The sequence below is a fragment of the Melanerpes formicivorus genome, unplaced genomic scaffold (assembly GCF_026170545.1).
Source record: "Melanerpes formicivorus ecotype bairdi unplaced genomic scaffold, bMelFor1.0.p_v2 SCAF_2, whole genome shotgun sequence".
Classification (NCBI taxonomy): domain Eukaryota; kingdom Metazoa; phylum Chordata; class Aves; order Piciformes; family Picidae; genus Melanerpes; species Melanerpes formicivorus.
This window is the reverse complement of record NW_027142354.1, coordinates 12,711,321-12,736,125: the sequence shown is the minus strand read 5'-3', so window position 1 is coordinate 12,736,125 and position 24,805 is coordinate 12,711,321. Positions and strand designations below refer to the sequence as shown.

Below are 24,805 nucleotides of genomic sequence, written 5' to 3'. Positions count from 1 at the left end.
AAATCCAAAGCTGTAAAAACCATTTTCAACCACTTGTCTTTATTTAGCTGTGAAACTCCTTATTTTGTCATTTCCCCATACATATTACCTACACTGCTTTCTGAGAAGGTCTGTTCATCCAATTAATGTCAGCAGCATGAAAAATTGTATCTAATCTGCCCCCTAACACTCTATGTCAATATTTCAGAGTGCTGGCAGCAATGAAAATATACGTAAGTGAAAAACAAACATGCTACGGAATAAACCCATAATTTCTGAATACACAGCTCACCTCGGTGAATCCAGAAACATATTCTACATTGCCACTATGGTGCCAAGTTATCACTAAAGTCCAAAATGTGACCATTTTAGGCTGTGCCTTTGAGAAAGGGACAGTTGCTGGAACACTCTGGCTGAATGTTTTGAAAACATTCAGATATTCTAAACGAATTTCATTGGTAGATAGGTAGAATGCACCTTTAAGTTTTAGTTCAGTTTGAGTCTCAGTTCCAGTCTGTTCTGTCTTTTCAGCCTGTCTCTCTCTGAGCAACAGCTGCTGGAGTTAACCTTGAGCTAACAGATAAGAAACTAATTCTTGCATATACTTGGAGCTAACAGAATTTCCTCCTTAGTAATTACCTTTTCTCTCTCTTTAACCCTTTTTGGGAAAAAAAGGGAGGTAGGGGGAGAGAGGGGGTACAGGGGGCGGAGTTTTGTTCTGTATTATGCTCTTTGCTGTGTATTTCTGTATATATTGTAAATATTGTATATTGTGTATACATTCACTGCATTTCATCCTGCTTGTAAATATAGCTTTAATTCATCTCTGCTTCTCCGACCGAGTTAGCCGTGGTTTCTTTGTGTGTGTGGGAGAACAGAACTTTCTCTCACCACTACACTTGGTTGAGATTACCAATTACTTTGGTTGAGAGCTTGTCTCTGGGGCTTGGTGTGACGGTGAACTCTTCTGCCCAGTCCCCAGGGAGATCTGCAGATGAAAGGACTGCAAGGGCAGCCTAAGCCCTAAACCAGGTTCAATTCTTCCCCAAGTAGTTATCATCAACTGAAAAAGAAGGTTAGAGTTTACAGTGGCCACATTCTGCCATCAAGTGCGCAAATGTAGTTCTGGGGGAGGTGGAGGACCAGATTTTCAAGTTTGTAGTAATTATGCTATAAGCTCACATTGGTTTTCATCAACATGAAGACAGTACAGGCATGGAAGAGAAATATCTTTCCATGGACAACCAGTCCAAATGAGAGGAAACAGAGTGGAATATGAGCCTTCAACAACTGCAGAGAAGAAGAACTGATGAATGGGAAATGATAAGATAACGGAAGAGCTCTGGCTCAGAGAGGTAACATAATTTGAATTGAGTAGCTGTTTTGATTTTCAAAGCATTAGTAATTAATGATGAGCATTTGAGGAATGTCAAGTGGATAATACAGTAGGTAGGAGAGCTTTCAATTTCTTCATCCTTTAACAACTTGTTTCTTCATCCCTTTAAACAGTATAGATCAGCATCAAGGGAATACAAAGATGTTTTGCATGTGGTCTGTGATAGAGGTGCCCACTATTACAAGAAAGGTCTACAAACAGTGCAGGACCTTCAGAGTCCAATTATAGGGACTGACAACAAAGTGAGCCCTGGAGATTCACCTGTACATCTTGCATCTGTATGGAAAAGGTCTTCAGACAGAGATCAGTACCTCACTCTGTGTAACCTCCAAAGCACAGTAGCTGGAGGCAGTATCTCCTGTCCTGCCTCCATAACCTCTTCAGAGGAAAAAAAAAAGAAGGAAAACACGGACTATTAACTCCAAATACCACCCTTGATACTCCTTGTACAATGTATTCCTGTGATCCAGTCATTTAGTCTTAACTCATTATATGGATGATGGTTACAGCTCCTTTTCTCATTTGAAATGTTTATCACTTTAGATACTGCTTGTTGATGCACTCTTCAGTGATAATAACAACTCAACAGCTTGCCAATTAAAAAGTAGTTAAAATAATTCCAGCAATCAAGTCTTAATCTAGAATATTTTTTTCCTTTCCCTCCTCCTAATTCCTGCGGTTATATAATAAAATAGGTCATTATTTGCCTAAATTTTCCTTTCTGCTCTTTTCTAAAGGTAAGGAGGAAAAAGAGGATAATGAACTCTATCACTAAACAGTTTGTCTACAAAATCATGTAAAAGTGTAAGAGGCAAATCAAAGATGGGTATCTATAATCCTAGTCTATTATAGCAAATATTGATGCTACCTGCAAAATGGCAGTTCTGCAAACACCACATATCCAGATCGGGAGCTTCAGTTTAATACGATGAACTTCAGTTTAATATGCCACTCTAAAAAGGAGTTTCAGATCTGTTGCCCAAACTACAACCAAGATAGAATTTCCCTTTCCTACATTTCAGCCCCTCAAAACCCCTATTTTAAAAACCATGAAATTTTGTAGGGCTGGGAAAGTTGCAGAAGGCCAAAAATCTCTTACTCTTTTAATGTTTTTGCCACTTGACTTATGAATAAACCTGGGGCAATGAAAATCTGAAGCTTAGAGAGAAAATATCACCGACGCTTGCTCGACCTGTTTGTTAAGGACCACATCACACAGATCAAAGATGCCTGACTAGTATCTCAAGGACTGATTTGTTTTACTTACTGGCAAACTGGAGGACAGCACATTTCTCATCTTGTCTGTCAAAGTATCCAAGGGGCTTATTTGAGAAAAGAATAAGGAATGAGGAAGTTAAAATAAGGATATTTAAATGGTGAGGATGATGCTGCTAACAGCTTTCCAGTAGCTGTTATTTTGCACTAAAGACTTAAAGAAAGGGCAAATTTATATTCATAAAGATTAGCATAGTATTAGAACTATGCTAGCATTAATTATCAATGCTAACTCAATAAGACAATTTTATTATGGACTAAATATTTACAGGCAAAGTTGCATTTTCACCTGGACATCTTACTCTGCTCCCGCTGAGACCATCTGCTCCTGTGAGACATTTTGCCTGTAAGACTGTGCTGACACTGCTGTGGGTACATCAGGGAGCACTCTCTCCATTAGCTGGGAAGGTGACACTTGCTGCATGTGTGCCCTGGGGCAACCACAGGCTCAAGACAGCCCCCCATCTTTGCCAGGGCAGCCGTGAGGGAGTAACAAACCCTATCACTAGCAAAAACTCTTAGCTTGAGCTCAGTAATTCTATGTATTTGAAAGAAAATGTACCAGTCAGCTTCTCCCTAATTGGCACACTACCTGCCAAGGTGCCCCCCAATCACAAACCTCTTTATCTCTGGATTGTCAAGGTGGTGACCCTCAGAACCAATTTTTACCCCTCTCTGAAGGATCCATCACTGCCTTGTGAGCTGAAGTGTGACCATATGTCACCGTTACCTGACTGCAGCATTGGCCTGCTTAGACCCTTTGTGTCCCATCATTGTCCCTGCTGCCGCAAAGGGAGCTTTGACAGATACATATGCTTTCTAGTTCTGTGAACCAGGGCTGGTCTATTTTAGAACAGCAAGCTGCAATTTCCTCCCTATTTGTGTACATCACATGGTGCTGCTTCCTGAGGTCCCATCAACTACAAGCGGTCTTGCCAAATTCAACTGTTAACTGGTAACGATGCATGAGAACACAGAAACCAGCCAGACACTTGGAGCTCAGGTGGACTTTACAAGATGGTTATCATACAAAGAATTTGATCCAGCAAACACTTGGGAGACTGACTACAAAGGAGCAACCTCTGAGTGAAGCTGAATTAGCACATGCTGCAAAAGCAGTCCTGCTGAGAGCTGCAAGTGGATCAACTCCTAGAACCACCGCCAGTGCTTCCTGAGAGAAACTCTGCTCATCATTGACTCCTTAAAAGATGTTTTTAACATTCCACTTCCCACATGGTATGTATGTGTCGAATGACAGTTGAGACTGCAAAATCACTTCACAAACAAGCAGTACATCTATAGTGTTGGCTTGACAAGTTAAGCTGTGATGGAGATCTGTGTTTCCCCATTTTAGGTGTGTGCTGCAACAGGTAGCTAAAAAGAGAGTAATTTATGCAAATCAGGTATATTGAGCTCTCTAGTAGCCTTCAGGCAAATTAAGTGCTCATTCGTGGAAGACTGATTATACAGTTTATCTTCCAACTGGTAAGCATTGGGTTTTTGCCACTATCTTAATCAATATCTTCCTTGGCCTCTTCTCCTTCCCTAACTGTGTTTTAAAGGGAAAGTTAAAGCTTTTCAGAAGGTGCTAAATCAACAGCTTCATCTACTGGTGTCCTCTGTCCTTCTGCACTAACATGGCAGTGCTATCTTCCCGTGCCACCTAGTCCTGGTCTACAGAGACTGTCCAAAACTACTTTTGCAACAAGAAGTTCAGTCTTAAAAAGGCATCTGTTTTCTGATGTCTAGTCAGCATGCAGAAGTTCTGCAAGGATACTGAAACTCACTTCAACCAACAGAAGACTGTGCCTCGTTACTCAATTTGAGCAGATTGAAAACTACAGGATATACAGGACATTTTAGTTCAATGGAAATACCATTGACCTCTATTGAGAGGGCTTCTGTGTGACATTCAGCCCATGATCTTAAGAGTCAGTGAAAGCCTAGTGACAAGAAAAGAGGCCTTGCAGCTTTGATGCCACCAGCATTTTAAGTGATGGACAGGGATCCTTCTGGAAGTGCTGGTACTGCCAGAAACAAGAAGGCTGCAGATGGACTTCCACCCACAAACTGTGCAGCCCATGATGTGGAGGGCTGCATCCACCACTCAAAGCTGCATCCTGTTTATGTCCTTGCAGAAGAGGCTGCTCCAACATCTGCTGGGAAACTGCCCTTCAGTACCATTACAGAATAGAATAGACTAGACTAGACTAGACTAGACTAGACTAGAATAGAATAGAAAGAACAGGTTGGACGAGACCTTCAAGATCATCGTGGCCAACCTATCATCCAACACCACCTAATCAACTAAACCATGCAACCAAGCAACCTATCAAGTCTCCTTCTGAACACCTCCATCACCTCCCTGGGCAGCCCATTCCAATGGGCAATCACTCTCTCTGTGTAAAACTTCCCCCTAACCTCCAGCGTAAACCTCCCCTGGTGCAGCCTGAGACTGTGTCCTCTTGTTCTGGTAGCCTGGGAGAAGAGACCAACCTCTGTCTGTCTACAACTTCCCTTCAGGTAGCTGTAGAGAGTGATAAGGTCACTCCTGAGTCTCCTCCTCTCCAGGCTAGGCAACCCCAGCTCCCTCAGTCTCTCTTCATAGGGCTTGTGTTCCAAGCCCCTCACCAACTTCGTTGCCCTTCTCTGGACACGCTCCAGCAAGTCAACATCCTTCCTAAACTGAGGAGCCCAGAACTGGACACAGTACTTGAGGTGTGGCCTAACCAGTGCTGAGTACAGGGGCAGAATGACCTCCCTGTTCCTGCTGGCCACATTGTTCCTGATGCAGGCCAGGATGCCATTGGCCCTCTTGGCCGCCTGGGCACACTGCAGGCTCAAGTTCAGCCTACCATCGACCAGTACCCCCAGGTCCCTCTCTGCTTGGCCACTCTCCAGCCACTCTGACCCCAGCCTGTAGCTCTGCATGGGGTTGTTGTGGCCAATGTGCAGAACCCGGCACTTGGATGTGTTAAATCTCATGCCATTGGATTCTGCCCCTCTGTCCAGCCTGTCTCTCTGCAGAGCCTCTCTACCCTCCAGTATATCAACACCTGCCCCAAGCTTGGTGTCGTCTGCAAATTTACTGATGATGGACTCAATGCCCTCATCCAGATCCAGATCCAGATCAATAAAGATGTTAAAGAGCATGGGGCCCAGCACTGATCCCTGGGGCACACCACTACTGACTGGCCACCAACTGGATGTGGCACCATTCACCACCAAGACATGCTGGTATGAACTTGACAGAGGCCCCCATCTTTGCACCCTGCTACCCAAACTACTACATGTGTCTCTGCTATCTTTCTAAATTCCTCTATAAACTCTAGTTTCCATCAGTAGGATGTTACTCTTCACTTTTTTTCTGAACTCACAACCACAGTAGACATTGTTAAACAGCTGTTTTATGTCAAAACAAATTAAGTGATCAGTCTGCATCTCCTTACCTCTCAGGTGTTTTTGCAGCACCTTGAGATTAAAGGTTTTACAGAAACAACCAGCAAAATGACCTATGCCCATTACTCTTAATCTTAATTCACTACTGGTGTATTCACCTTAGTAACCAATACTAATGGCCCTAAAAATACCTACAGTTGTAGAGTAATAGCAGTAATACAGCTGCATTTTCTGTACGCTACTACCAGAGTAATGTGGAGAACCACATAAGGAACTAGTAAAACAAGGGTCACATTTATGATTTGCTTGTTGAGAAACTTCTGAGAAAGGAACAGCTGGCAAGACTGTATTTATGTGTCATCTGAATGATGATACTTTCCACCAAGGCAGCCTAATCCATAAAAAGAGCAGCAGGATATCAGAGCTGTGTGCATAATAAATTGAAATCCTTGAGTGAGTCTGAGCCCTTCTGAGACTGGAATCGCTGGTAGCACTTTTCTTTTTACAAATGAGAAATTATGACTATTAACTGAGACATGCTGATGTACAGGATGCACTCCAAGGCAGCCACAGACAGCTCATTATTTGTTGTAGGTTGGAGGGAGGAAGGATCTAAACAAAGACCAATGCCCTACAATGCCACAAAACACACGAGAGCCAGAGAGAACCATTTAACCAATACTGGAGTACACAGTCTTTTGGAAAGAAAATTCACACTTCTGTTTTAATGTTACCCCCTCTTTTCCTCTTCTCTTATAGATAAACAAAGTAGCCATCGCATATCTGACTTTAAATGAATTGTACTGTATTGTGCCATTTTCTCCATGCACACTTAATGTAGATGGATTGTTCTTGTTTCTAACAAATGCAGTACATTCTATGTATTGAAATAGCAGTGTCAACCTGATCTCACCCCTGTGACTCTACTTGTGTCAGAGAGGTTATATATAGGTGTTTATCTATAGATTTCCACAGTGCCAATTGCTGAAGCACTTCAGCACCTCAAAAGCGTTACTAAACATACCCTCACAGCAGCCTTGATCTGTAGGTGCAGGATATCCTATCCCCATTTCGCAGGAGGGCACGATGGAGATGGGATGCCTCACTCAAGGTCACGCAAGGTAGCTATGGAGGAATGGAGAACCATATTGTACTCCTCAGTTCCATTCTGGTGTGTCAGCTTAAGATGAACAAGCACGTATAGAGAAGCAAGAAAAATCTGATATGAAAGCCAATCTACTCATTCAAGTTTATAGCTCTGAGACATCTTGGCCTTTTCAGCATCTCTCAGAAGTTACCTCGATCGACCCTATGTCTTGGCTCCTCTCTGCTTTTAGAGGCTTGTTCAACTGCCTCTCTCTGAGCTCTGTGTCTCTCTCTCATCTCTGCCCCTGCTGCTTCAAGCTGCTACATTGCAGCTCCCATCCTACCAGCCCAAGCAACCCCTCTGTGTCCTCCTGGCCTTAATTCAGTAGCTCCCAGAGTGACATATCCTCTCTTCTGTCTTGGCTTCTTTCAGTCACCACAGGTCCTCTCTTCACATCCACCAATTTGTTTGGCAGGCGCAGCTAATGCCCTGATTTGACTCATCAAAATCTTGGTCACTTGGACTTGAAACAAGATGATGGCACGGATGGGACAGGACAGAGCACATCTGATGTGGCAAAACTGCAAAACCACTGCCACGTTGCCAAATGGAACAGCACTGCTACATATTTAATGTATAGTTCAATACAACTACTTAATGAATGTCATGTATCCAGGTATCATTAAATGGATGAAAAATGAACGTGCAAAGTGCAATGTCTTGTAGAGTAGTATTCTCAGTTGGACTTGGTGATCCTGAGGATCTTTTTCAACCTGAATGTTTCTGTGCAATCCTGTGATTCTCTCTCCTTTTGCTGGGATCTCTTAGCTTGGCTTTCAAGCTCCTTCAATGCACTGCTCAAGTTTCTCATTCACCTCCCAACAGCATGCACTGCACTACCATTAGGAGGGTTTCAAACTACAGAAGAATCAACAAAGCCCAGGTTCTACGCACTCAGTCACAGCTGAGCAAATCCTGCAAACCCCAGTCCACTTTCAACCTCAAGTTCTTATTTTTGTCACAAAATCCTTAGGAAAAACATGACAATAACACACATATATGCTTTGTGCATTAATCACCGTGTTATGCAAAATAATTTTTCTAGTTATTTTATTCAGCTTACTCACCTCTTACCAGGTAAACCACTTGCCCTACAATTTCTTGAGAGAGATCAATCAAAATAAAGAAATATATTTGTGTCTTACAATTACCCTTAAAAATCAATGTTTACACACACACACAAATAGATGTATCACTGAGATTTGATTTGCATGAATGAATGTTGACTGTTTATGCAGGTCATGCTGAAAAAGTGGTAGTAGATTCACTGAGCCTCATTTATTGCTAGCACGAAAATCACTACAGAAAGCTTGTAGAATGATTTACAATAATTTTACTCATATGGAACATGGCATTCCTCTCCTTGAAAAGCTAACTTCTTCCACATGATTCTGATTGCACAGGCCTCAGAAAGAGAAAATAATTTGTATCAATATGCTTTCTAAATCTCTTTAACTGACTCGAAAAGTTTATCTGTACATAAAATGTCCCTTGTTAAATTCTAACATCTGGCAATCACCCAGGGCTAGCACTCAGGCTTCCATAGAAGGATATTTTTGGCTTCATGATAGCCAAGGTATCCTCTTTCTAACCTGAAGACATTGGACTCTGAATCTGTCACTGGTCCAGAACTGAATGTTGCCTGTCCTGGGCTTTGGGCCAGTATAATTTGGGGAAAGAAATTCCACATTTGGGAAAATCAAGAAACCATTATTTGGCAGTTTCTTTTTCAAATGGTGGCTCTTTGATGCTGTTTGGAAATTTAAAATCTTGGAAGTGGTAACTGAGGAGTTGGATTTATTGGGTGTTGTGCAGGTGAGGTAGCCAAAGGTCACACTTTGGTCTATCACATGGTGACTGCAATGATCTGCAACTTGGTTCAAATAATTTATCTCAGAGACACTGCCATTACCTTTATTTAATTATTTATACTATACAAGCAAACTCCTTTAATAAATAACTCTAGAGGCCATAACCTTCCAAGCTTTTTTGTTCTATTACAGCAAGCAGTAGCAGACTAACAGGAGTGTGGTCTCATTACTGCACCCAGTGATCTGTAACCAGTTCTGCCTGACGTGCATTTTCCTGTGTCTTCTAAATAGTGAGTATTGCACTGCCAGGCAGTGGGGCAGGAGGGAAAAGTATCTTAAGCTATGCTGCACATGCCCCTGGCCGAATTGCTGCGGTAGGATCATCTCCACATTCCTCCAGTCGATGCAAGGGTGCAGGACTGAGCTGTATGGGAGCAGCTGGACACTGACAGCTACTGCTGAGTGACCTGATAACCAGTGATAAGCTGTGGTCAGGCACAAAAGCGGCTCTCAGCTCTGCTCTCAGCTTTGCTGACAGCACCTGCTGGTCTTTCATTCTGTGCTCAGGCTGCAGAATTCAGGCCAAGGCAGAGTCTAGTAGCACCACAAAATTAATAAAACCAGGAGTAAAATGCTTTCAGTGGGTAAAGCACCAGCATGTGCTGGGGTGCTGGAAACACAGTATGTAGTTGGAGTGGAGGGAAGGCAGAGTATGTGGTGGGGGTGTAGGAAAGGCAGGAGGCATTGGCAGAGGTCTTGCTTTTGTTGAGGGGCAGATGAGGTAATGGTTGGAAAACTTGCTGAGAGGGAAAGTGAGTTTGTGTGTGGAGGTAGAAAATAGAGGTGCAGCCCTGCTTCTTCTTTAGAAAGAAAGCATGTAAGCAATCAACTCTGGAGAACATCCTGAACTGAGGTCTTCTGTCACAAAACCAGACTGACATTCCCTATTTGTTTACCCACTGAATGAGACACTTTATTTAGGAGAATCATTCCACTTCAAATACAATTAGTTCTAAATGCTATTGTTCATGTTAAAATAATTGTTATTTTCATTGATAGTAAAAGTCTACACACCACAGTAAAGGCAGCAATGTTGGACACAAAGACATTACAAAATCTATAACCTGAACCTTTAAAACCTGACTTGAACCATCAGATTTGACTTATGAGACTAGTTACAATAGTGCTTCATGCAAAAAGCATTAGGTTAATGCTGGATCAGGCAAAGTTGCCAAGCACACCCTGGCATAATTAATCAAGAATATTTCAAAACCAGATCGCCTCCAAGAGGTTATTGATTTCCTGTCACGACACGTTTTCCTCATGAGGTGCTACAATGCTGTGTATCTGAGATGTGCTGGCTTGTATTTTTCAGTGACTAAGCCTTGATCTATCTTCCTGGATTCCTGCCACTGGTGCATTGACATCTGCAACTACTCATGTTTGACAGAGTCATGCATGAGCTGTGTGGCTTCCAACTTGGACAGGATTAGTATAGAAGGCTTTCTGAATGCTTCAAATATAATTGAAAGCAAATAAATACAAGAGTCTCAAGAGGGTGGAATACTTTTTACAAATGGAACCGCATTCAATCACGCGCACATACACGCTTAGACTGAGAAAGACCTCAGTGTTAACCACTATAGCATGCATGAAAGTGTTTGCCCTTGTTCTTAAATAAGTATGAGGCCTGATAACATTACATCTTTCTAAAATACAAATATACTGCATGGACAAGGTACCGTTTAGACAAGTATGGAAAGGTACACCTCTGGGGAGAAGGCTGAGGGATGAGCAACATATCCATAGACTGGCAGGTGTTTTGCCTTTCATCCAAGCTTGAGCTAAGGCATTCATGTCTTCTGTGAACCATTCCTGCCAAGTGATGAGAGCTGAAGACAAACTACACATCATGTAACTCAAGATTATACTGTTACAGTGTCAAATGGCAGCCAATAACAAATGGTGTTCCCTTCTAGAGCAAAATTCAACCACATTCCTTGAATAGAACAGATGTCTTTTTACCTGTTTTTTTTGTAAATGTGGACAGTGATATCATAATCTGTATTTCTGTACATACTAACTGAACACTGTAAGACAGAGAATGCAAATCAAACAGTGCTGTACAGATTTTTTCTTCCACATTTCCTTGTATTTTTAGACTTTGCACTCTGCAAACATATATAATCTTGCTTTAAAACAGATAATGAAGAGCTCAATAAATCTTTTAATGGGAAAGAGCCTGGCATTTCCAGCTGTCAAATACCTGTTTGAGGATTGCAGTGATGGGCAATATATGATCATCACAAGAGGACAGTGATACTGAGTGATATCAAAGGGCTCCACGATGATCGGGTTACAGTGGAGCTGTTATACCCACTGGACTAAAGGCATGGGATTCTCTGGGCTGTTTCACAGAGTCTGCCCTGATTTTTTTCTGTTCAGTGTAACCTTGATACGCCTGTCTCTGCTTCCCTCACTAACAGCTCTGATCGCAGTCAGATTGATCTCCTCGAGCTGTCAGTGACCTGCATGCCTTTTCTATTTTGCATGCAAAAAAGGAAGACAGTCTAGAAATGGGAAGGGATTCTTCTTACCACATGGTAGCATTTTTTTCAGCAAGGAGGGGAGCAGAGCTGTTGGATGGTCAGTGGTTACTGGTAGACCAGTAGGTGAGCATGAGGGTTGGAGTGGGATGAGTAGTGTCCTGTCTCATACCCCAGTGAGCTCTGAAGGAAGGAGGACTCCTTAGTCTGACTAGTGTCACATCTACTGTCATAGAATAAAGCCTTTAAGAACTTCTTCTCCAGCCTACTAGCAACAGAAATTGGCTGAGGTCAGAGGCAGTTAATATGAGGTACTCCTTGGTCTCCTTCCCAGGCCCCTGCTAAATGTGATCTCAGATGTTCATCAGTTTGTTTGGTATTTGTAGTATTGTAAAGCATTTCACTGGTACTAGCAAGTTTATCTGTATCACCCTACTGCCACAGGGATTCAAGAGGGAACTTCCCATGCAGCACCTGCTTATAAAGCTGTACAGTCAGTCTTTCATAAAGTTTTACCACATGAGCTTCAACCGGTCTGATCCCATCTGTGCTGGGGGATGCAAGTCAGTATTGGGACTGAGGTCACCCACACAGGCAAATGGTTCATGACACTTTTGCTTTAAATATAAGAGATACCTTTTTAAACATGAAGATGATTGAACACAGAGAGATTGTGGAGTCTCCATTCTTGGTAATATTCAAAACCTGACTGAACACTGTCTCTAGGTGACCCTGCTTGAGCACTGGGGTTGGACAAGATAATCTGCACAGGTACCTTCCTACCTCAGCAACTCCATGATTCTATGACTGCCTTCCTGTTATGGTCACTGGCTTTTATACCTAATCTTGTCAGTCCTCAGGGCTTCTTCTAAGTCTCCTCCCTGGCAATGGCTGGGTCTGTAAAAATTTACTGCATTTTATATATGGTCTTTGATACCATTCCCATGGTTCTCTGTAGTGAGAGCAGAAAAGGACAGCTGAACCAACCTGACCTACAGTATTTCCACCCCATGCACTTCAGAAGTCTCTCTTGTTCAGACTCAAGGTGGTATTTTCTAAATAGCTCTGTAACTGTCACCGTTTTGTAGCTGGAGAACAGAGATATGACAGGAAGGCTCCAGTTCCACATATGGCTTCCTCATTGTTAATGATCTTGTTGGGTCTTGTGGCAGTGTTATTTTTACCACGAATACCTAAGTGATCGAACCTGGCCCGTCTGACTGGCAGCAACACTAGCTGGAGAGGGTATGTAGTGTACACCCACGCCAGACTGCATGCTCAGGCCTCATGTTTCTCCTCTGCTGCTGCTGCTGTAGTGCATTCTTAGCGGGTTACTAAACTTTGTATTGGCATTTCTGCAGAAGGTACCTGGCAGGAGACTGGTTGTAGTATTTTAATTACTTGACTTATTGGTCAACCTTGTTGAGCAGTGTTCTTTAGCCCTACAATCAACTTCTTAATGCTTTCCACTACTGAACAAAATTAAAACAGCAGAGCTACTATAAAAGGACTTGAAACTGTACTATAGTTCTTAGAAAAATTGCAATCTTTGAACAGCTATCTCTAGTACATTCTCCAATGTGTTACATTGCTTTCTCGTCTCAGTAGAATAGAATGGAATGGAATGGAATGGAATGGAATAGAATAGACTAGACCAGGTTGGAAGAGACCTTCAAGATCATCGTGTCCAACCCATCAACCAATCCAACCCACCTAAACAGTAGTGTCAGTTAATATCTTGTCATTTTACTGGGAAAAAAACAAAGGGAGAAAAATGAAAAGTACATTAAAAGACCCTTGATAACCCAGAGTCACTACATATGGGACCTGCAGGTATTACCACAGAAGAGTTCCTTGTGATGGTGGCCTATCACTAGTCATCTTAATAATTAATATAACTTCTGATTGCCAGTATGCTTTACAAAAATCTCCAATTAACCCTTATAACATTTCAGTGGGACAGGGGGGAAAAAAGTAAAGCACTTTACCAGTGAAGAATGGCATGCAAAGAAAGAAAAAGAATCTTGTCTCAACCAAAGCAACAGGCAATTGGTGATGGAATTTGTACCAGAATGCAGGTGCTGGCAACACCTTCAGCTAGGCTCACTCCATGTCACCACGCTGCTCCCCTGTTAAGGGCTTGAACATACTGTCCTCCGCATTCATGGCAGCAGAAGAAAGTCATGTGGACAAACTCCAAGAGTTTAGGCACACAAACAAGTAGATTATTTCAAAACTTTTTATAAAATGTGAACCCATCTGCCTCTCTAAATGTCACTGCAGAGATGCTAGAGGGAACACAAAAAGGCCAGAGAAATACTTTGGCTGTTGCCTGTGAAATTTATTCTTGTTCTGACCCCTCTTTGCAGGTGAAAGCAGAGAGCAACTGGAGGCTTAAAACTAATGGACTTCAGCTTCAAGGCAACTTTAGACAGCGTCCATGAATTTGAGCCCAGGCTTAACAGCATGCATCCCAGTGACTCACAGGGTTGAGATTCAAGGATTCATGGCATGCCTTCAGCTAGGCATATCTTGGGAAGCAGAAAGAATGCAATAGTAAGTTAGGGGGCTAGGAAGATCACCCTAATATTTGGGAAGGAGTTCCTGTACTGTTTCCAATCATTCCCTTCCCATGAAAAGTTGACAACACAGCACCAGAACAAGAGGACACAGTCTCAGGCTGTGCTAGGGGAGGTTTAGGTTGGATGTTAGGAAGAAGTTCTATACAGAGAGAGTGATTGCCCATTGGAATGGGCTGCCCGGGAAGGTGGTGGAGTCACCATCATTGGAGGTGTTCAGGAGGAGACTTGATGGGGTGCTTGGTGCCATGGTTTAGTTGATTAGGTGGGTTGGATTGGTTGATAGGTTGGACGCGATGATCTTGAAGGTCTCTTCCAACCTGGTCTGGTCTATTCTATTCTATTCTATTCTATTCTGGAATAACCACAAGCCTAAAAACGTTAATAGGAATTGCGCTAGTCTCCTCCTCTGGTGTTTCTTCAGGTGGGGTCAAGGGGCTGAAACAACTCTAGCAATATTAACAGATGACCTCATGGTGGCTATGGCCATACTACAAACCTTTATGCCACAATAGAGGTCAAATGAAATACTCATTTTGTCTCTCCCATACAACTGCTGTGAACCTGGCAAACACCAACAAGCCTCTAGCACTTCTGTACAGAACACAGGAAGCCCCATCTGTATTTTAAAAAGAGAAGTGAGTTATCAAAACTGTAAATTATTTGTACACAATATGCAAGGGGCAGCACAAAGAACTGTGCCTTGAGCCTTCAGGAAACCTTTACTGACCCTTCTCTCCTTGTAACTGAGACACAAGCCAGTGGCCACTCCTCCCAGTGGAAAACAGCCTCTAGCGAGTCCCAGAGGGACTTTGAGGCGACCGTTTAATGACATCGGTAAGCACTGTCTCCCCAAGCCGGGTGAAGCCAAGTAGTTGTTGTTGGTTATGCTCTGACGTTGCTTTGGGTGCAAGTTGAAGTCACCATTTGTTGTAATATGGTTCTGGTATTTGATCACCCTAGAGCCACTACAAGCACAGCTTCCAGGCCAAGATGTTACCAGGGGAAGACGTTTATTGTGTTACACAGTGAAGTTATATACTCTTTTAGAAAGCATATGTGTCACTTCTTAATTGGTTATTTTCTATTGGCATGCATGTAATTGAGGCATATAATAGGTTAAAATAACAAAGCAATATTTCAACACATGCAACCAAATTCTGCCAAGTCTTTCTCCTCAGTTACAAGATGCTTACATTCTTTTCTAAGTCAAAGATTAAACATGGCCATCTCTAACTCAAGCAAGGGCAAATCTTCCCCTACATTTCTTCCAGGCAGAAGATCTTCCCTCTGCACTGAGGAGAATGAGCCAGTGATGGGGTACAAGGGTCTCATCAGCTGAGCCCTGCTGCACATAGGGCTGTTGGTGATGGGGGGCATAACGCTGCAACTCCTTCCTTTGACCAAGCAGGACTTAGGGAGCTCTCTACTGTGCTTCACCCAGTGTACTTAGAGATAATGGACTACTGTGGCCAAGAAGTGGAGAGACCTCACTTTGCATCTGTGAGAGGACAGCAGCTCCTCTAGTCAGTAAATCCTTGTCTGAGAGTTACAAATTGCAGACCTGGTATAAAATCAATTTTTCAGAGCTGCTTTTGTTGGGGGAGACTTAATACAGAACTGTGGATTTAGGCTTTCTCTCTCTTTTATTTTTAATCCTTAAAGAAAAAAAAAAATCCCCTTAAAAATAAAAAAATCATTATAAAATGCCATTTTTCATTAAGAAAGGTAGTCCACATATAATATATGACCAGCTCTGGCAGCGAAGTAATTGACCAGTGATGTTGAAAAAATGTCCTAATGCCTACTAGAATTCCTTTGTGAAGAACAGATGCATCTAGAGGGACTGAAATATAGTTGAAATAGGAGAGAATATTTTTAAGATCTTGCTAAAAGTGATTTTCATCAAGGACATTAGCACTCTATTTGTCAAAGCATTCAGAAAGCTCCTTAATTCTGCTGGACTCACTGCTAATTCTGCTGCCTGTGTTGGGACAGCAATAATCTCCCATTTAATAGGAAGCCACATACTTTCATTTTGGGTGAGGATTTGCAAATGGCAGCCTATTCATTCATTTATCATTCCCAGATGTATTTAACAGTCTTTCAAACTGTAAGTGGGGAAACAAAAATTAGATTAATTGTAACATGGCAACAGTCTTCAGCACATTATACCATGCTTTCTGCCATCTAAGGACTCCTAAATCACTTCAAATATCAATTTGGTGCCTTGAATGTATTGAGAACAGGGAACCCTCCAGCTCTGATTTCATTTGGGATGACCCACAACAACCTGAAATGTCCTTTCTCCTCCTGTCTTTCACTTACCTTTTCTCTATAAAATCTCTCTTTTCCTTTCTGCATCCAGCCTCACACTTTCTGTATGCTGCTCTGGTCTTCCATTCTCCCTCTTTACTTGTGCTGCACAGTGTGAGGATGTCTCATAACCAGGGCTTCACCAGTGGATGATGCCCTTGCCCACTTTTTGGTAGGGAAAAATTTCCTTGTCCTGTCCTGTCCTGTCTTTTTTCTTTATGCTCTATTCTAGTACCAGACAGAAGAAAAGCTACTTCTTCACCTTTAGCCACAGTGAGGGTCAGGCTTCCCAGAGACAGTGCACCTATGAAGTCCTCTAAGGAGAACAGTCTATGGAAGCTGGAGAAAACACATTCTTGGTAAAGGATGATGAAGTTTAGAATGTGGAGTGGGAGAAATGTAAATTAACTACATCTTCACTGGTATTTTTAACACTGTGAAAGGCAGTATTTTCCCAGTCTTGCAAAAAAACCCCAACCAACCAAAAAACCAACCAAGGAACCAGTCAAACACCCAGAGTTCAGGGAACGTACGGGGGGAGGTGAGGTGCAAAAGCCACTAGAGACGATGCATCGCACATCACAACTGACTGCTCTTGCTATTAATATGGCACAATTTATGCTCCCTTCTTACTTCTTAGTGAAAGATGGACAAATTACCTTGCATCTCAAGCAGGCATGTGTGAGGCAAAAGCACACAGATAGACATAACAGAGCAGATGGAGAACATATGAGTTAAAGCATGCTCTGTAAATAGATGTTACAGAAGAGGATAGGTGAAAGATGACTTTTTTATTAAGTGCTCTTACAATTTCCTTAGGAGCCTATTTCTTTAGCATAAAGGAAACAGTTCTCCTGCAAAGGAGATGAGAAATATTTGGTTTACTGATTGCTTTGGTAGAGATGCAAGATTTGGGAAAGTGAACTCTAAGATGAAAGCTCAGCAGTGCTAATGATACTTGTGTAGGATGTATGTATCTTAGCTTGCAGGCTGACACAGACTGAGTATGTAACATACAATCTGTGTATTTCAAAGAGAAGATATACAGCTTTCCAGCATTTTCTCATTTTCATTTCAGCTCTTCATTCTTTCTTAATAATCTCTTTTTAAGAAATCTTAAGAAATTCTTTCTTAATACCTTTTTAAGAAAGAATGAAAGATAAGGAAAGTTTCTTTTGTTCTGCATTTGCTGACACGAAAAGGGAAAATCATGAGGAGAAGGATATATGAGAGGAAGAAGACCCATAATGGTAAAAATCCAAACCCCTGAAGCTGGATGAAAGATCAGATTTAAGCAACAACCATGAAAAAGAAGGTTCTAGGTAGAGACAAAGGTTTTTCTATTTTTTTTTTGGAAATGGCTTTTAATAATTCTATTCGGCTTTTAATACCTTCCACACATGAAGTGCTGGATAGTGTGAAATTTTAAAATTCATTACAAAATACATAGTGGACTTTAATTATGTGCCTTATTAATGCACTTTAATAATAACCATACATGGATATATTAGTATATCTGGTATATAGAAAACTTCTACTATCTTAAACCTAAGATATTAGCAATCTTCAAATGTCATGCACCTGCAAAATAACATATATTCTTGTTTTCACCATAAGCATGTATGTATGTGAGCTACATGGATCTTAAGAACCTGATTATTTTGGTTTCTTGAGTCATACCACATCTTTGTAACATCTTCATAAGGAAACACTCTGCAAGTTTTTGTTTAAGCCTACATGCAACCACCCAGTAAATCTGTGCGTCTTCCAGCAGGCCAATTATTCTCAATGTTTCCACTCAAAGTTGAAGTCCTCTAAGATTCACTCTCCATTTTCTCCTCTCCCTTCATGATATTTGAATTCTGATTGTTTGTCAAAAAGGATGAGTTAACTCAGAGGCAATGCTATGAGATTTTACCTGCCTAAAGAATGACCCGGAAGGAGGACTTGCTTTATTTCCCTCAAAGCTGTGTTGCCATAATATCATAGACTCATAGAACTATTTTGGTTGGATTTGGTTCTATTTGATATAGTCAAGTAACTCTTAACAGTCCACATTCAAATGGAAATGGTGTTGCCATTTCTGTGTCTCAAATAATCATTTTCACAATAACTGGATTACTTAAAGCCACTTAGCTAACCTTGGTGCAGTTCAGACATAGAAGAGAATTTAGCATAACCAGTGGTTTTTTGCCAAATGTTATTTTTTTAACACTTCCTCCTATGAATTCTAAACCACTTTTTGTTATTCATCTCACTAACCATTCATGGATGAATGGCAATTGCTGAATGTCTTAGAAACAACACCTTGAAAATGTCATTCAAATCAAAATTTCAATAGCATGAGAGGCTAGGAGGTAATTCACACTTCTTTTATAATAATATTCTATAAGAGGTACTGTAGTCATCTGCCTTTCCACCACCCCCTCCAAAAGTAAAGGATTATAAATTCACTCTGATTTAGTGCAGCCAAATGTACCAGGCACAGAAAAACACTGCAGACAGAATGTGCTATTAAGACTGGTAAATTATGAGAAAAGCCACCTCCATCATTGCCCCCAAACTGACCTGTTCCTCCCACCTCAGCAAAAGCACAGAAGAATACTGCAAGGCAAATCAGGAAAATGTCTTGCCTTCTGTGAAGAGCATTTATCCATTGTCTGGAACTCCAAAAGTATCCAAGTGTGGCATTTTGAACACTGGCTCTTTCTAGTAAGAGGAGCAAAAACCTCTGCTTTAGCCTCCTGAATATCAGCTACTTATTAATAGTCAAGAGTCCTTCTTCCTGAAGGGGTTCACTGAATGTCTCCTATCTTCAGATGTCAAGGCAGCATTATTACAGCATCTGCTCATATACAGACCTGCAATGACTGTAAAAGCAGAAGCAACTCAGGCTCCAAAGCAGGATAAAGGAAATAGAAACCTGTGACTAAGAGAATGTTTCATCCTTTCAAGAGGCAACACGTAAATGAGAAGATAGCAGATAAGAAGTTCACACAAGATCTGTCATGTATCCAACACCTGAGAACAGTTGTCACCATGTTCCCAGAGCACCCTAAACCAATGCAACAGGAGATTCAAACAATAGCTGAGGAATGTGTGAAGCAACCAAACCCAAACCATCTCTTTTCAGTCTGCCTGTATTACTGAAAGCAGACGTAAAAAACACCAGCACTGCTACTGCTAAGATAATTTCCATGCTATATTCTACATACACAGACTAAGACAAAGCAATTAAAGGAAGGAGTGGGAAATATTACCTCTTTCCTCTAATCAGACATGCAGACCAGGCATCTTCCTGTAAGTCAGTTCCTTTCAGACAAAAGCTCTGATAAATCTTACAGCTAAGGGTGAATCCACTTTTTAGCATAACATTTGAACCTAAGCTTATTGCTTCTGGTGACATCAGAAGAATAATGCTGGCACCACACAGTCAAGGACACCATAGCTCAAACCCCTCACAAGGTGGACGCTGCAGAATCTCTCTCTTACATGACATACAGAACTGCAAGTGCTCGCTCTGCTGTATTTAGGGCTTTCCCTGGTACTCCTGGTCAGAACAGTTTAACCCTGTCAGTCTGACTATTGCCTCACATTGGGAAAGATTTCTCTCCCCTTCCATCACATCTGGAAGCAACAAAGCTGATTTGCAGGTCAAAAAAACCACAACCTGTTTCAGTCCTTCTGGTTCACGGCATATTCCAGTTCCCACAGTCTCTGTTACGGGTCTGAAAAGCTCATCTTATCTTCCCCTGAAAAGACACTCTTCTCCATAGCTCATCTGTGAGCACTGCTGAGTACGACCACCACTATGCAGCACCTCCCCTGTAGTAGAAGACACCTCAAGAAAGAAGGGGAACTTCCATAGCACCTAGTTTCCAGGCTGCTGCAGGACCAAACATGGTCCCTCAGGTAGGTCAGGGGAGCTCAGCCTGAAAGTAAAGCCATGATGTCTGAGAAATAATTTTTTAAGTGAATTCCTCATGTTGTTTAAAGGTTTGGACCTTCCCAACAGTTGAAGATTTAACCTCCCAATGGCGCTCCCCAGCAGCACTGCAGCTATTTAGCTGCTTATGCACTGTCTGTCTGTCCGTCCCACTGGATAACATTTTCTGTTAAAAGAAGTTTTGGCATGGCTGCTCAGGGAGCAGAAAGTCGATGCACAGATTAGCAATTGATTTTCTGAGAAGTACCCCACAAATCAGTTCTCCTCTCTTTGTTTGCCTTCACATTTCTGCTAGAGCATCTATAATTAAACAGATACAAGTACTTCTCCTCCTCTCCTTTTTGATGCGAGCTGTTCCAACAGACTGTGCAGTGAAGCTGCAGCAATTTCAAAGGCTTCCGTTCCCTGTGCAGAAGGGAGCAGCTGCAGGAATAGCTCTTTGAAGAGGAAATGGCACCCAATGGGACTGGCAGACAGCTCCAAGCTGAACTCAAACAGCCCCCAAAGTCCTTGGGAGCATCTGAGGACATCAAAAGAGGAAAGCTCTAGGCTGGGAGAAGCCTGAAGAATACATCTAAAATACTTCCCCCCAGCCCTGGAGCTTTCTTCTGTGTAAACAGCAGGGTCTGAGAGGAAGAGTGTGGTGGGTTGAATTCCCCCCCCCCCCAATATTAACTTTGCCAGACCAGCTCAGATGGAAGCACATGAAAGCTGTATTTACAAGCAAAACTACACTCTACAATGGAATGCAATGAATATGTACAAAATATACAGTATGTACAATATTTACAGATATTTACAATTAAGAAACAACACAAGAAGACCAGGGAAACTGTCCCTCTGTCCCCCCTACCCCCTGTCCAAAAGGGAGAAAGGAACAGAGAAAAAGTAGCTGCTAGATTTCACCAAAACAATGCAGCCAAGGTCAAGCAGAAGCAGGGTTAGTATCCTCTCCAAAGCAATGAAGTGAGAAGAGAAACCCCCAGAATGTTTTAGTATGAGCAGTCTGATGGTAGGTGTTTCTCCAATGAAATTGCTTAGAATGATCTTTGGTTTTCCTTTTCACACCCAATAGTGATTTATTTACATTTTTCTACTTTTCTGCTTGAAATCTGTAACAAAATTTTAAAGGCATAGCCTAAAACTACCACAAAGAGTCATCCTGATACTTGGTTCAGATGATACTATTCATATTGGAAGTGTGGAAATAAGGGCTGAGCACAAGGGGGGGTTGCATTCCTGGTTTATTTATTAAGCTATAAATATGCTTACAATCACAAACATACCTATAAAAATGGTATTCCTCTATATTATTAAAAAGCTGCTATATTTCAATTAATATAAATAAGCATAGTACCACATTTCAAAGCAACCATTTATCACACACAGAGCTTGGCTTCATGCATGTTCAACATGTTAACTGAAGGACTCACTGATGTGATTTATCTCAATGAAATGGTACTTTGTTATGATGATGGAGAATTCCTCCATAATCTGCAGCACAGGACACTTTCCTACTGCTGTATTGAAGTGATCTACAGCAAATCTGATACAAGAAAATCAAGGAATCTTTGGTTCATATGTACGAATTTGTGCACAGGTACATACATACCCTCTCTGTCCCCAAAGTGTGCATTATCACTGACTTACAATTGGACTTCATAATTGATGGAAATTTCAAGTGCTGATTTAACAGGCTTCAGACCTAATGGAAGCGTATCCAGAGAAGTATTATGGCCTGTATCTTCCCAGCTGAGGGGTGATTCAAACAGCAGCCAATTTTCAGTGTCAGGCCCACAACAGTCTTAGCCCGAATGTATTTTCTTTTCTGACAGCTGTATGCATCTCTAATTCCTTATGCATAAATAGATGTCATTTCACTACACTCTGCTACCATGTGTAACCAACATGTTATCTAGAAAAAAGCAGCAACACAACATACCCTGCAAGAGCCTCCTCTTTTCCAGATTGCAGTAATTGTACACCCACTGCATCAAACTTCACAATGTTTGTCCTCTTAACCAGCAAATTCTGCCTTTCCTCATCAACTTTGCACCACTCATCTCTTCACTCTTGAATTTAAGCTTTTGAAGAATTTAAGTTCATGAACATAAAAGCCTGAGTTAAGTGGTGCATGGACCTGCTGTGCATGCCTATTCAAACCCACACTTCTGCACATCCACTGGCAGAGATGTGAAGAGCCTTTTTCCTGAGACTGTGCTGAGTCTGGCAGGACAATCCTCCATCCTGGCAGGAACTACCCTCAACCAATTTTGCTCTATAAACAGTTTTGTTTTGCCATTATGATTATGCCACATTGTTCTGATATTGCCCAAAAAGTTACAAATAAAGCATTATAATGTGACTATTTTATTATACATTGCTATGAACTAATGAACTTCACTAGAAACTCTTCACTTCTTCTAAGCATACAGGATGCTCAACTAAGTTACTGCATGATGTGGAAAAATAATAAAGGGAACTAAGATTAGATTAGTGAAAGAATTCTCATTTGCCTTTCTCTCTGAAGTGCAACATTTGCTGATACTCCTTGACACCTCAGGTTTTAGATGTGTTTTCAGCATCTGATGGGGCAGTTGCCCGAGAAACAAAAACTCCACAGCCAGTTGTTTCTACTTCTGACAGCAAAATTAAAATGCAGAGCAGGAAATAAACTGAAATGGTCTCATACTTGAACGGAATATAAACATTCTGCTTAATTAGGTCACTAAGCATATGTTTGTTTACTTGGATATTTTCTCTCTGGCAGTTCATCTCCGGGTAACACAACTACCTCACTAGAGACAGTGTAATTCCCATGGCAAATGACATGAAGTTGACAATTTGGGGGCCAGAAAAGTATGTTTATTTGCACTATTTCCAGTACCTCTTAATGAAGAGAGTTAAGACTGAAAGATCAATACATGGCTCCCTGGCTTCTCTATCAGGCTGGTGTCTGCACGAAGGACAGCAGAGCCATTAGGGAGCTGGTTATAGCTCTCTGAATTTCTGCCTGTCCTTGATTTACCTCCTTGGCTGACTAACGCAAAGAAGGGTGTAGGAGCTTGTGATGCCTATTCCATACATATGGAAAATCTTCCCATGTTGCAAACCACAAAACACAAGCAATATCACCGCCTACATTCATCTCAATCAGTGTATCTTTTTTTTTCCCCCTCCTTTTCTCCTTAAGGGCTGGCAGGAGAGAAGCTTGAAATTCTTGTGTCATTCTCCAAAAGCTGACTAGGGAATTAAAAAATAATCACAGCTTTTAAAGAATTCAGTGCAGCTGATCTGAAGAGAAATGACACCAGCAGCCTGGAGTGCCGGTCTGAGTTCACAGTGACCCTCTGCCTAAAGCTGGATGGAAGCAAATTGAGTTCCTGGTTTTATTTCAGCTGAACAAACTTGTATTCGTCCATTGTGCCCTGAAGGCATAAAAGTCACTTCTCTGTTTTTCAGTGTTGGCACATGGGGCCTAGGAATCCCTTTATCAGTTGGGCACCCACTATCTGAAACAGGGCCTTTATTTTAAGAGGCAAAGAAGGCCAATTACTGGAAAGCGCTGAAGCAGCACACTTTAGTACTGTGATTCACAGCTATTTACTAACACTGAGGCTGAGGAAGGAAATGCTCAGACTGAGGATTCACAGGCCCAGAAATCCCAAGGCTGACCCCTTCTGCTTTTCACCTTGTTGTTACTCTGGTTACAGGCTTCAATACTCACCTCCTTTTTGGCTCTCTGTCATACACTTCCCTCTCTGTTGCCTTTTTCTTCTTTGCCATGTTCCCAGATCCCCTGGCCAGCTTTCACCACCCTCAACAACTCACAAAGTACTCTGGATCTATTCCTTAAGGATCACTCTGTGCTGCATCCTCATCCACCTGCTTCCATGTGGTTGTTTCTTTCCTGTCCCTCATGTTCACTGGTAAGGACACGTAAGAGCTAGGTTTGCAAGAACTCAAAAGCCACAGATTGCCACATATCCACCTATAAAAGTCTTAGATTTTAAGCCCTATGCTTATGCTTGGGTTTCCCAAGGAATATTGGGCAAACACCCTGGCATATATTAGTATGTCCAAATGCATGAAATGACTGGAGTTCTGCCTGGAAAGAGGTATCGATTAACACAAGGATCACAAGTACATCAGTTGAGTCAATAGCTTGAAAGTTGCTATTTCATTTGTTATAGGCAACAAATATGACAGCCTGTGCACACATCACATCAGCTGAATTACATGTTGCAACAAACTTTTTCAGAAAAGCATGCTATTTTTAAATCCTGTAGGTATATTTGATCTTTGCTACTCTGAGATGATACCAGGAAAACTGATTGTGGACATATAAAGGGATAGAAAATGGATCAATAACACAAGAATACCATTGGTCACCCTGCAAAGAATAAAAGAC

General features: G+C 41.7%; 1 protein-coding gene across 1 annotated transcript in view; it reads right to left on the bottom strand.

The window, feature by feature from the left end:
* Nucleotides 1-24,805, bottom strand: part of AIG1 (androgen induced 1) — a 129,714-nt gene that overhangs the window by 16,884 nt on the left and 88,025 nt on the right. The gene's annotated exons all lie outside the window — the stretch shown is intronic.